Source organism: Nuphar pumila, chromosome 13, assembly GCF_984573655.1.
Source record: "Nuphar pumila chromosome 13, dmNupPumi1.hap1.1, whole genome shotgun sequence".
Lineage (NCBI taxonomy): Eukaryota > Viridiplantae > Streptophyta > Magnoliopsida > Nymphaeales > Nymphaeaceae > Nuphar > Nuphar pumila.
Window position 1 is genome coordinate 55112894 of NC_143261.1, and position 14120 is coordinate 55127013.

General features: G+C 35.4%; 1 protein-coding gene across 1 annotated transcript in view; it reads right to left on the minus strand.

The window, feature by feature from the left end:
* The window catches only part of LOC149818441 (uncharacterized), a 240717-nt gene that overhangs the window by 144639 nt on the left and 81958 nt on the right, over positions 1 to 14120 (minus strand). The window lies entirely within an intron of this gene.

Consider the following 14120-nt stretch of genomic DNA (forward strand, 5'->3'; position numbering starts at 1 on the left):
TTGCGTAGAGAACCTTACTCATTGAGGAATTTCTCACTCAAATATTTGCAAATACAAAAGCTCACTAGGTGGCCGAAAACCATAAACACTTAATATGCAAAGTACCTGAATTCCTTATAGAGTAAATGCCAAAATGTAAACTTGATTTTCAAATATGCATATCAATGATATGATCTTTTTATCGATAAATATTTTTCTTTGCAAGTAGTAAGGAGAAACTCATTTAGAAGAAAATCTCATACGATATATGCAGATCAAAAACAAATTAAGAATGAAATTTTGCAAATTTCAACAATAGTTCATCCACTACAAGCAACCGTCTCATTAGTCTTTATAAGCAAGTAGAACAAGAACATAAACATAATGCCACTAAAGGCCAAAGACACATACAAATGTGTGTATAAACACCTCTTGTCTACATATAATAATACTTGAAATGAGTGTATCAGCGACTAGAACAAGAGTACAAAAGCCAACCATAGGCTAAAATCACACATAAAAATATGAATAAACGTCTCTTGTCTAAATATAATGACACTCTAAATCAAGTATATTCAGCTACTAGAACAAGAGTAAAAAGTCAACCATGGGTTAAAACACACACGAAGGTGTGACAACACATCTCTTGTCTAAATAAAATGACACTTGAAATGAGTGTATCAGCGACTAGAACAAGGACACAAAAGCCAACAATGGGCTAACATCACACACAATGGTGTGAAACAACAAGCCTTGTCTACATATAATGACGCTCAAAACAAGTGTGTTAAGCTACTAGATCAAGAGAACAAAGCCAGCAATAGGCTAACAACACATACGAAGGTAGGAACAATATTTCTTGTCTACATATAATGACACTTAGATAAGAGGCATAAAAGGAGAAGACACTTGAGGCAAGAAGGCTTGTAATGAAAAACATTTAACAAGAAGGATACAATTTTTCAATAAACCTTGAAACACTATGGTTTCAAACCTTAGACATCCATCACAGGTATACATAATTAAGAGCATCCATAATAAAATCAATGGCCAAAAACAAACGAGTGACACACTCATAATCAGATATCACATAACATGTCATTTAGAGTCAAACTACAAGGTGACAATCTAAAATGACATAACACAAGGTGCACATAACTCACCTCAACAAACATCTCTGATTCAATAATAACAAGGCCAAGAAGATTGATTCATTATATAAAGTTTGTGATGGGCTATACAAATGCCATAAGGCAACAAATATTTATGGAAGTTATTTCCAAACAAAGTACCGATTTGAAAAAAACATGGTTTCAAATCAAAAAATGGTAGATAGAAAAACTTGAACTTATATGCTCACGTAATTATAAGCATTGTTAATATAAGCAAGTTATAAACATCTAACTTGATCTAGTTTATAAAAGGAACTGATTGGAACATATAAAGTTCCAAAAATTTTCTTATGATAATTTTGGCAATGTAAGAAGATAGAATTTACAAACAAGAAGATTCTTCACAAATGATCTCTCACAAGAACCATATAGGTTCACATACAAAGCTTTCTCACACGAACCACTAGGGTTCACACCAGAGTTACCAGTCGAGGAAGCAGGAGCGGGAAGCGAGGCACTTTCAAAAATTTAGGAAGTGGGGGACCACTTAGAAGAAAATTACGAACCGTCTCGAAAGCGACCTAGGAAGCGAACCGGAAGCGACCTAGGAAGCGAACCGGAAGCGAGGGGGAAGCGGAAAAAATAAAAAAAATGGAGAAGCGTGGGGGAAGCGTGCTTCTCATAAATGGGAAGCGTGTTTCCCATAAAAGGGAAGCGTGCTTCCTATAAAAGGGAAGCGCGCTTCCCAAAAAAGAAAGTCACTTCCCAAAAAAGAGAGTCGCTTCCCCACGCGTTTAGGAAGCGCGATGTTTCGCGCTTTCGAAGCGCGTATCGGGTAAGCACGCTTTCCCATATACCTAGGCGCTTTCGGTAACTCTGGTTCACACATAAGAACAATAAAGAGAAAGCAAAATATAAAAGAGGAATGAATTTCATTCAAGTGGGATAAAACTTCATAACTAATTAATTTTTAAGAACCCCAAACAGAATTTCAAAAAGAAGCTCACAAGAGATCTTTCTCAATGAACACAAAGATTCATTCAACACACTCACAAGAACCGAAGTACTCAAAAGAGTGCACACACCAAAGAGAGAAAATATATCTCACTAAAGTGGAATGAACCCACACAAAAAAGTAAGTTTTAATAAGAATCATGCTTATTATAAGCAATTCTTCAAAAAGAGTTCAAGAGTACATCAATCAAGAGATAAATGCAATAAGGTATATCATATGCAAGGAATCCAATGATTCTAAAAATAATGTAAATGATATCGAAAAATACTATTTAGATTTTGCTCACAACATGATTATGAGACAATTAATATCATTAAAGTGATTTAAATAAAAGAAATATAGAACTAATTAAGGTCACATCATTTTATGGATGTGCATATATTCTCATAGAGGGAAAAAACTCATGCAATAATTAAGGCCACATATCTTATACAAAAGACATGTTTATAACCAAATAAATGCAAGTGATAGGATTTATATAAAAGTTTACATTTTAAGCATGTAATGGGTCAAAAAAGTTTTAAACATGAACACGCATGTCTATCAAGGATGAAATATAAATTGTATTTGACGATTATCATATATATATATATATATATATGTGTGTGTGTGTGTGTGTGTGTGTGTGTGTGTGTGTGTGTGAAATACAAGTTTATATTTTATAAAATAAGACATCATTATCAAATCATTAAGATAAGACAATGATTGACGAAACATCTAGAATTAATAATTCATGGTTATATATATACATATATATATATACATATGTATATATATATATATATTAGAGTTATTTTAAAAAAGGCTTCAAGATTCAAACCTAATACATATATCTAGTTTCCTTAAAACAAGTTCAATGATGGTTAAAATACTATTTTAGAACTTAAAAAAAAACATACATTTCATTTTTATTTTAATCATGTAAAATATATGTATATATGTATATATGTTTACATATATCTATCTATCTATCTATATATATATATATACAATGGTAAAGAAAAAACAAGTGTTTTTCTCATGTGTAATGCATGGGCTAAATACTTGAAAAGTGTAAGAATACATGCCAAGTAATTCCGAGTAGAAGGAAGAGAGATAAGAGATAACAAACACTTCACCAAAACGTAGAGAAAGAAAAGAGGTAACAAATACTTCACCATTTTTTTGAATTTTTGAATATCACGCTTCCTGATGCACCAAAGGACTAGCTTGATTATAACCGAGCTCTGATACCAGGTAAGAAAGTATGCAGAAAGGTATAATAAGAATGCTTAATGCATTCACACGGTCCAATGAATGGACAAACCCAAACCCACAATGGAGAATATAGAAATAGTCCACTAAAGGACAACACAAGAAGCCTTCAAAGAGGCAACACATAAAAAATATGAACTTTATTGAATGAGGGCTTGAAAAGCCATAAGTTACATAGGGGATTACCCCTCTATTTATAAGCAAAGGAGTGAGAGAGTAAGTGAGAAAAGAGTGAGAGAGAGAGAGTGCATTGGGAGGCCCAACAAGGACTCGTTGGGCCCCCAACGGTCACATTTGTGACCGTTGGGGGTCCAACGACTCTTAGTTGAGACTGTAATGAATAGGGGCCGAAGCACCGATAAAGCAAACCACTCCTTAAGAGTGATCTCAAGAGCCAAGAACACAAACACTAAAAGTGTATACAAAAAACCAACTAAAGGAAAAATGACTTAAAGTCATAAGTTGGATATTATTGAAGAAAGAAAGAAGAGGGTGAAAAACCCGATACCATACAAGAGAAAGCCTCCTCTATTTATAGAGGAGGAGGCCAAGAAGAAGGGACCACAAGGGGGCTCCCATCTAGTCGTTGGGAGCCCCAACGGTCATAAATATGACCGTTGGGGCCCCAACGACAAGATGAGTGGGGCCCCTTGTGGTCTTACAAAAAGCAAAAGAAAAAAAGAAAAAGAAAAAGAAAAAGTAAAAAAGGGAGAGAAAAGGAAAAGTGGAGAGTTTACATGGGGATTTACCAAAATACCCCTATTGGGTATTTGGAGAAATAAGAAAACAAAAAAAAAGAAATATGTATATATATACATATATGTATATATATACTTATATATATAAGTATGTATGTATATATATAAGTATATGTATATATATATATATATATTTATATATACATAATTTAACATGCCCCCTCAAACTTTACGGGGAGAAGACCGAAAGTTTGCTAAGAAGAAACAGAAATCGTGGAGTTGGGAGCGCTTTGGTGAAGAAGTCAGCCAGTTGATATTCTGAAGTAACGTATGGTAATGTGATAGTTCCTCTGAGGTATTCATCTCGAACATAATGGCAATCCATTTCGATATGCTTGGTCCGGTCGTGAAAAGTATGATTGCTTGCAATGTAGATCGCACTTTTGTTATCACAACAGAGCTTGGTGGGAGAGGAAATGAGGACGCCCATGTCACCAAGGAGACTTCTGAGCCATACGATTTCCATAGTTGTCATTGCCATTGCCCGATATTCAGCTTCAGTGGATGATAGTGAGACCTTTTGCTGCTTCTTGCATCTCCACGAAATGAGAGATTCACCTAAAAAAATGCAAAGACCAGTAGTTGAGATACGATCATTGGGATTTCCTCCCCAGTCAGCATCAGTAAAAGCAGTTAATTCAAGAGATGAGGAAGAGGATAAGAAGAGTCCCTTGGAGATGGTATTTTTTATGTATCGCACAATTCTCATTATGGCCGCCATATGAACTGAAGTAGGTACATGCTGAAACTGGCTTGCAGCATGAACCGCATGAGTTATATCTGGACGGGTAATGGATAAATAGGTGAGAGATCCAATTAATGGACGATAGGGGGTTGGATCCTCAAGAAGAACACCATCCTCAAGTCTCAGTTTTGCATTGATAACTTCAGGAGTCTCAACTTTCTTTTCATCAGATATTCCTGACTTGGTACAAATGTTTGCTACTAATTTCATTTGAGATAGAATGTATCCTCGCGAGGAGTAAGCCACTTCAATTCCTAAAAAATATCTCAAGAATCCAAGGTCAGACATATCAAAAGTTTCTTTTAACATAGACTTCACATTATTTACCCCCTTTTTGTCACTCCCAGTGATGATCATATCATCAACATATAACAGAAGAATAACAATGAAATCACTTGTCTTCTTAACAAAAAGAGCAGTGTCAGTATAGCAAGAAGTAAATCCTAAATTGATTAATACATTACTAAACTTGTCATACCAAGCTTTAGGTGCTTGCTTAAGTCCATATAAGGCCTTTTTTAATTTTAAAATTTTACCATTTAAATTCATACCCGGAGGTGGTTCCATATAAACTTCTTCATTTAAATTTCCATTTAAAAAGGCATTTTTGACATCAAGTTGAAAAATTGGCCATTTTTTAATAGAGGCTATTGCAATAAGAGCTCGAACACTAGTCATTCGAGCAACTGGGGCAAAAGTTTCATCATAATCTACCCCATACTCTTGGGCATATCCTTTGGCCACTAACCTAGCCTTATATCTTTCCAAGGAGCCATCACTCTTAGTTTTTACTTTAAAAACCCATCTACATCCAATGGGTTTCTTGCCATTGGGTGGATCAATGATTTCCCAAGTTTGTGCCCTTTTAAGTGCATTAAGTTTCAGTTCCATTGCTTCATTTCAATGAGCATATTGTTTAGCATCATTATAATGAGTCGGTTCATGAATTGAGTGAAGAGCTAGTAGACATGCTCGAAAATTTGGAGAAAAAGAATCATAAGATACAAATCTATTTGGTACTTTAGAAAAACGATTTGATCTTCTTTGAGAGGATTCTTCAATCGACTCATTTTGAGAGAATTTTTCAAGGGCACAAGAAGGATTACTTTCATTTCTTCTAGAGTAGACTTGCGTTTGCCTTGGTACATTTTCTTCTAAATTTTGGTCATCATTTGGAGGTTCAAAATGATCCTCTATGAGAGATTCACTAGATTCAACATGATCATCTATGACATTTTCTTGAGGTAACAAGTCAAATAAAAAAGAATAATCAATATTTTCATTTGGTTTATGCGAAAAACCATTTTCTTCTTCTAAAAATGTGACATCTTTTGAAATATAAAGTTTGTTTTTGAATATGTCAAAACATCGATAACCTTTTTGTTTTTTGCCATATCCTAAGAAAATACGCTCAATTGCCTTAGAAGAAAGTTTATCATTTTTGTGAGTTAGAACAAAGCATTTACATCCGAAAATTCTTAGTCTTTTATAATCGGGAGACATATTGTAAATTTCTCAAATGGAGAAAGATTTTTCAAAGAAGATGAAGGGGTTCTATTGATAAGATATGTTGAGGTTAGAACCGCTTCAGCCCAAAAAGATTTTGGAATATTTTTTGAGATTAATAAAGTTCTTGTGGTTTCTATTACGTGTCTATGCTTTCTTTCCACAGGACCATTTTGTTGCGGAGTGTTTGGACAAGAACGTTGATGGCAAATTCCATTTTGTTTCAAATAGATTTGAAATGCATTGGACATGTATTCGCCTCCCGAATCGGATCTAAGAATTGATAGATTTCCTAAAAATTGATTTTTAACCATTGCATAAAATTCTTTAAAGAAGGAGAAAACTTCGAATTTGCGACTTAAAAAGTAAATCCATGTAAATCGAGTGAAGTCATCAATAAAGACCACATAGTACGAAAATCTTCCTTTGGATAAAATAGGGGAAGGTCCCCATACATCGGAATGAACAAGTTCAAAAGGCCGAGTGGTGAAATAATTTCTTTGAGGGAAAGGAATAGCTTTAGATTTCCCAAAAATGCAATCTTTACAAGTCGTGTGTTTGTCTTTTACAAGTATTGTTCAAAAAAGGAAAAAGAGACATCTTTACAAAATTTGGATGACCAAGTCTCTCATGCCAAATTCCAATACTTTTGTCCTTTATAAGATTGCAAAATGACTTTGGTGGAAGAGTCAAAAAGTCCATAAAATAAAGATCACCCCTTCTATGGCCTTGCCCAATCAGCTTCCCTGATTGGAGATCCTGCACGGTGGAATCTTTAGGTGAGAAAGAGACTTGGCATCCATGATCGATGATTTGGGAAACGGAAAAAAGATTTAGATTAATTTTTGGAACGACTCTTACTTTAAGAACGAAAAAGGTTTGAGAAGTTTTCAAATCAAGTGTTCCAATACTTTCAATTTTTAAAGATGTCTCATCGGCCGTTGAAACATAAGAAGATATGGGTTCGAAAAAAACATTAGAAAGAGAGTTTTTATGAGATGTCATATGAAAAGAAGCACCGGAGTCTAGTATCCACATACCTAGAGGTGATGAAGAATAGGCGATGGCAGCTCCGGATGTTGAAGATGAAAAAGTCTTGAGAAGATGTTGGAGAACTTCAGAGATATGATTAAGAGTTTCTTTGATATCTCCCTCTTTGACACTTTGTTCTTCCTTCTTTGGAGAATTTTCTCCAACCGCGGCCACTTTTCCCTTAAGCTTTGGGCAAACCGGTTTAATGTGTCCCGGTTCATTACAATAGTGACAAATCACTCCCTTTCTATATCCATTATTTTTGTTAAAGTGGGGAGGTCTATATGCTTTTACATTTGATCCGAGCCTAGTAACGGCCAAAACTTCATCACTCTTAATACTTAGGCCAAGTCGAGTTTCTTCTTGGCATACTTCGGCAAGGGCGTCTTCAATGGGTAAGGCTTTACTTCTATGGAGAAGGGATGCCCTAACTTGTTCAAATTCCAGTCGAAGACCATGGAGAAATTGGAAAAAATGCTCCTTTTCAATTTGTTCTCTTCTCAACTCAATATCTTCCGGAGCCACCCATTTGGGCTCAAGAAGAACAAGCTCATCCCAAAGAGGGGTTAAAGAGCTAAAGTAGTCACGGACACTCATATCCGCTTGTCTAGTGGAACAGATTTTTTCTTGACAAAAAAATTGTCTAGCTAGATCCTTTTGGGTATACATACCCTTAAGAAAGAACCATGCCTCATTGGCTCTTCTAAATTTTGCAATGTTGGCACAATTTTTGAGGTCCACATTGTTCGTAAACCATGCCAAAATTTTGGCATGATTACTTTCCCAATCCTCAACTTTGGATTGATGGTCATTGATAGCTTTGATGCGCTCATCGTCATCTAAAGCTTTTTCAACCCCATTTTCAATTTTAGTGAGAACAAGAGAGGGTTCGGGAGTAGTTCCCATAACAAAACCCCAAAGTTTCTTACCTCTTAGATGATTTTCCATAGCGGAGGCCCACATAAAGTAATTGGATCCATTGAGCTTAAAAGAAAGCTCAACTTTAGAATCGCGTTCCATAGGTGCTGAATAGTCTTCCTTTCTTCAAAAGCTTGAGAGGCACACATCCCAAGATAACAAAAAAGAGAAACCCGATCACCAACCTCGCTTTGATACCATGTAATGAAGAGGGGCGGAAGCACCGATAAAGCAAACCACTCTTTAAGAGTGATCTCAAGAGCCAAGAACACAAACACTAAAAGTGTATACAAAAAACCAACTAAAGGAAAAATGACTTAAAGTCATAAGTTGGATATTATTAAAGAAAGAAAGAAGAAGGTGAAAAACCTGATACCATACAAGAGAAAGCCTCCTCTATTTATAGAGGAGGAGGCCAAGAAGAAGGGACCACAAGGGGGCTCCCATCTAGTCGTTGGGAGCCCCAACGGTCATAAATATGACCGTTGGGGCCCCAATGACAAGATGAGTGGGGCCCCTTGTGGTCTTACAAAAAGCAAAAGAAAAAAAGAAAAAGTAAAAAAGGGAGAGAAAAGGAAAAGGGGAGAGTTTACATGGGGATTTACCAAAATACCCTTATTGGGTATTTGGAGAAATAAGAAAACAAAAAAAAGAAATATGTATATATATATATATACATAATTTAACAAAGACCCCCAATGCAATGCATTTAATGCATTTTACAATAAAAAAAGAAAAATAAAAAATAAGAAAAGAGAAAAGAAAAAGGAAATAAAAGAAAAGTAAAAAGATTGAAATGCCCTTAATGGGCAGAATTACAGAAATACCCTTTATCGGGTATATATATATATATATATATATATATATAACAGTAGTACTATTCATGAGGCAGGGTAGTTGTACAGGATTTTTTCCTGGATAGACAACCAGGTCTGGGCCAAGTCTCCAGACTGGGCCAGGTTTTCCCCGTCTAATAAAAAAGAGATGTTGGGAACTGCTTCTTCATTAGTATAAAATAATGTTTATAACCATAATCCAAATGGATAGGATTAAGCCTATCACCATGATATTGATTCATTGAACAAAATTGTGTCACTTGGCGCCAAGTGGATAACTCAGTCCCGGCTGGTTGTTTTGTTAATCCAAATTGGTGGGTCTTGGATTTTCCAAGTCCATCTAACTCTAGGCACAAACCTGGAGAAGTTTGGCTACACTTCCTGCATCCTAAGATGGGTTCTGAGCTTGCTAGGTTTTGAAACACCGGCATTGGTCATCAATTTTTTTTCTTGTCTCGAACCAACAAATCTTTCATTAGAACTACAGGCTTCCAAGCTTAGACCATTCAATTTAAGGTTGTTCAGGTGGCAGCGGCATGAAGTGGACAGGGCTGGTTCCACATAATCAAATGTAGGTACAAAATCCTCATATGATCTCGAATTGTGGCAAGGGTAGATGTAGAATTGAAGCAAAGTGCCCTTGCCCCAAGTTCAGAGCCCCTTCACCTTATGCACTTGGATTGTGGTCAGGGGTAGGTGCAACCTTGTGACACAGATTCTGTCAGCCCAAGTTAGTTGTACTAAGGATTCCCTGAGCAATGTTTCACATTGTTGGTCAAAAGAAAATCAATTTACAGATAAAAAACACAACTCTGAGCACGTGCTATCACAAAGTCAAACATGTAAGCTTATTCAAAAATATTTACCTGATCCATGAATGGCTTTACAAGACGTCTGAGGCTCTCACTGGTTGTCTTTTTGCAAAACTTTCTAAAGCTGACGAGTGGAACAAAAGCCAACTCAGGGAAAGATACATGACAGCTCCATTGAAAAAAGTGCTCTGAAAGTGTTTCAACTGCAGAGCGTACACATTGCTCATGGTATGCTTTCAGTTTCAGTAGCTGTTTTGGCACCTGTCAGACAAGTAACCAACTAATAAGTAAAGCAGAGAGCCGAGACAGTGAAGATCCTGAAAACTGATGAGGTAGTTTCTCCACTTGAACCAACCTTCAACATACTTGAAAAATTAAAATCTTTTGGAGCACTATTATCAGATTTGCCACCTTCCCCAAATTCTAGAAAGCTTAGAGATAAAGAAGCCACAGGAATGAAGACGCCACTAAAATGTGAAAGCTTATTCAACAAATGGATGCATTTTAGCCTCAAAGGAAAGAAACGAGGTCCAGGCAACATATGGGCAAGTCCATTTATCATCTGAATTGCCAAGTATAGCAAACTCTGAAGATCATGTTCCTTGATGTTAGCACATACAAACTTAACCCAAAGTTCAAGGCAGTTTACATACTGCCAATCTTGTATTTTCCTTAGTCCATCCTGAAAAATATGTAAAATATTAGAAAGAAGATAGAAAAATATGGATCTCATGTACAAACAGAATTACAACCACAATTATGAACAGATAAGCAGAAAATTGTGGGGAAAAGGCAAAACACTCACTATATTTGGGAAACAACAATATCACAGTGAATTTCTCAAGAAGGGTAAGAACCGTTCTAGGTTCAATGACTTGATTCCATAAGAACATGAATGAGAGCAAGGCAGAGGAAACTAGAGAAGTTGTCGGTTTTCCAATTAACATCAAACCATGCTGCAATAGTTCCAATAATTAACATAATATAGATCCCAGCAGTGTTGGCCGATGAAATTGTGAAATCGCCCATAGCTGATCTATATCAAATCAGATAGTGGTCTGAAACATAGTAAAACACACTTGAGAATGCAAAATAATGCTCACGCACATGGAATTCATCCTATAAAAACTTCAGACTTCTTTTAGTGGCAAATTAACAAGTGTAGCATCATTATCTTCACTGTGGTAAACTTTCTCACTTGCAACTTTCACATACATGAAATAATAATTAATTTCTGTAAGCTTGGTGTCACCCACAGTTTGCCCACAATAAACCCTTTATATATGCAATTTCTATCATGATGAGCAGAACCACAACCTCTATAACCTTCATGACACAATACTTGGGTCTGTGCTAAAGGAAAACATCATAAAAAATACCTGAAAGAGCAATGAAGCCACGCCATGAAGGTCCAAGACCTTATGACTTGTGATTGGAGGTGATAAACTTGCATGTGAGATAAATCCATCCATACAGTAACATGTATTTCTTTTACTTCTGAGAAGCCTCCAAATAGTCATTACCCACCATTTCCAAATCTACACCAATGTCTTCTCAGTGGCACAAGAAAGTAATTGATCGTCCAATCTATGCAACATTATCCATTGGCCATGCACAACAGCACAAGAACAAAGGAACTAGCCTTTGCATACCCAAAGAGCTGGTGATCCTTTTTCTGAAGAGTCTCTATCTAAAGGGACTTTTTCCTTTACCTTTTAGTGAAAGAACCTAAGGGATTTAGTTTTGTTGCACTCAGGGCTCTGAACTAATAGAGCACAGAGTAACTTCAGGAAACAAGTAAAAGAACTGTTTCTAGTTGAATAAAGTGAAAGGAGACAAATTGGTAAAAAAATATAACTTTGGATCATGAACATTTCATGGTGCTGAAATAAAATGACAAAGATTTAGAAATGAGATCAATACAATATCTATATTTCACATGGGTCCCTGCCTATACCCATATTGTGAGGCCAGCTTACTGACTGGGAAGGCTACCTACGTGCTAGCACTAGGCGATAAAAGTCATGCTCAGGAAACCTCATGTAAACATCACTTAGGTGCTTCTAAGTATGCTTGATCTTAATAAAAAAAAGTCTATAAAGACAGAGAATAGCAAGTTATGTTTGTGATTGAAACTTTTTCTTTCTTTTTTTTATTTGAATTCCTGGGTTCTGTTCAACAATCACCATCACATACAAATGTATTTACAGAGTCATGGATTTTCATATTATGTTAAATATGCCGGTTTGCTTTCCTGGGTGCATGTCACAGTGCCATCTTGTGCTCAAGTAGGTGCACAATTTTTACTAATATTAGCGTACATCTTGTAATGGTGTAAGATGTTAATCTTAACATTACAGCCACCTTGAATTTCATATTATACTATAATTGTTTTTTGCATACAATGTTAAAACATATAATTTCAGAAAATTTCTAGATCTTGAAAGCCTTTTATCAATCTTTTCATTTTGAAAATTTATTTTGTGTGTTTCTGAGCCACACAGCAAGCTGGCACATGTGCACTGCCTAGCTCTTTGACTATAAGACATTTAAGCTAGTTCTGATATCCAAATTTCACTTTTTCTTAAAATGATAAGATGGCATCATCATCAAAGAAAGTAGATGGCTAAAAAAAGTGTTCAAACTTCACATTGGAAAAAAATGAGTTAATCCTGGTTATTTGAAGTAGTTTTTGAAGATGTTTGCAAAGTTGATCCCACAGTCACTGAATTTGCTAATTGCAAGTCATGGGTCACAAAGCCCAAAGACACTAATTAAGCAGGGATGGTCGTTCAAATTAAAAATGACTTAAACATGCCACGTTTTTTTAAATTGTTCCAGAACCCAAGGAATCGAGAGAAGCTCAAAAGTCAAAACACATATCCATCTATCCACATCATCTGGCTTTATTAGCGAGAAGCAACTCCTAAACAATTGAAGGACTTTCTAAAGTTTCTATTGTCAATCATATAAACCCCTTGTTTGGAGTTTATGAGATATATGCTAGATCATAGGAACTGGAAATAAAATATTATTACAATTATAGAAGAAGGAAACAAGGTTAGGGTTATAAAGTTAAAATTATATTCCTATGTTCTAAGACAACTATAATACACCTCAGCTATACAAGTGGATAAAGTTATAATACTACCACCTTCAGGAAAAAAATATATGAAAAATAAATTGTATGAAATCAATGGGGATTTATAATAAATATGTCACCATAAAATCCAAGTTCGCCATTTCATCAACTCTCTGATTGCTTTGAAGGACATAGATACAAGAGAAATTTCATTGTGCTAGTCAAGTAGAATAGAAACATGTTTCTAAAGATTTCCAATCTCTAATGGTGTTGGGTCAAACCAAAGTGCATCATCTGACCCAACCTCAGTCTCTTTCTTCCAGAAGGGGTGAGTATTGAGCTGGGTACATGGTGCAGGACAGACTTAGCTTGGTTCTGAAACTGATGGGCCCATGCCTAGGCAATCAGGCCAAGCCTTTGCCATGGGGTGAAGTGTAGCCAGGCCAAAATAAACATGGCACTAGGATGGTTTTGGAAGAAACAGGGCTAAAGATTTAAATAGGTCTTATGCAGATGTCGCTTAAGGATGTGAGGGTTGGATATTCAGCTGGCTTAAATCCATTTAGAGGGATTCAGTATAAATTTCAATATCCAATTAGCTAATCAGAACAGACTATCTTTCAGTTTTTTATATCCTAATCCAAATCCAACATAATATCTGGCTTAAAATGTGTGTGTATCATAGTCACTTGTATCGTTAAAGGTAATTTCTCAGCGAGGGTATTTCTCGGAGAGATTTTCAAAAGTTGATAAATCTTGGGAATATCTTGGGAAAATCATGGGAGTTTAAAAAATTGAAAAAAATATAAATAACAACAAAAAAACCTAAGAAAATAATAAGTTTTGTATTATTTTTCTTTCAAAAATATAAAGAAACATGTTTTAAAGGTTTTAAAATATAAAAGAAACAAAAAAATAGGAAATGCAAATTTAATTTTAAAAAAAAACTCAAAAATATCGTGATATTTTTTATTTGCTGATATTTTGAAAATATCACGATATATTCCCAATATTATCGGCAAGCTTGAAATTGCCGATAATATCACGATATATTCAAAATATCAGCGATAT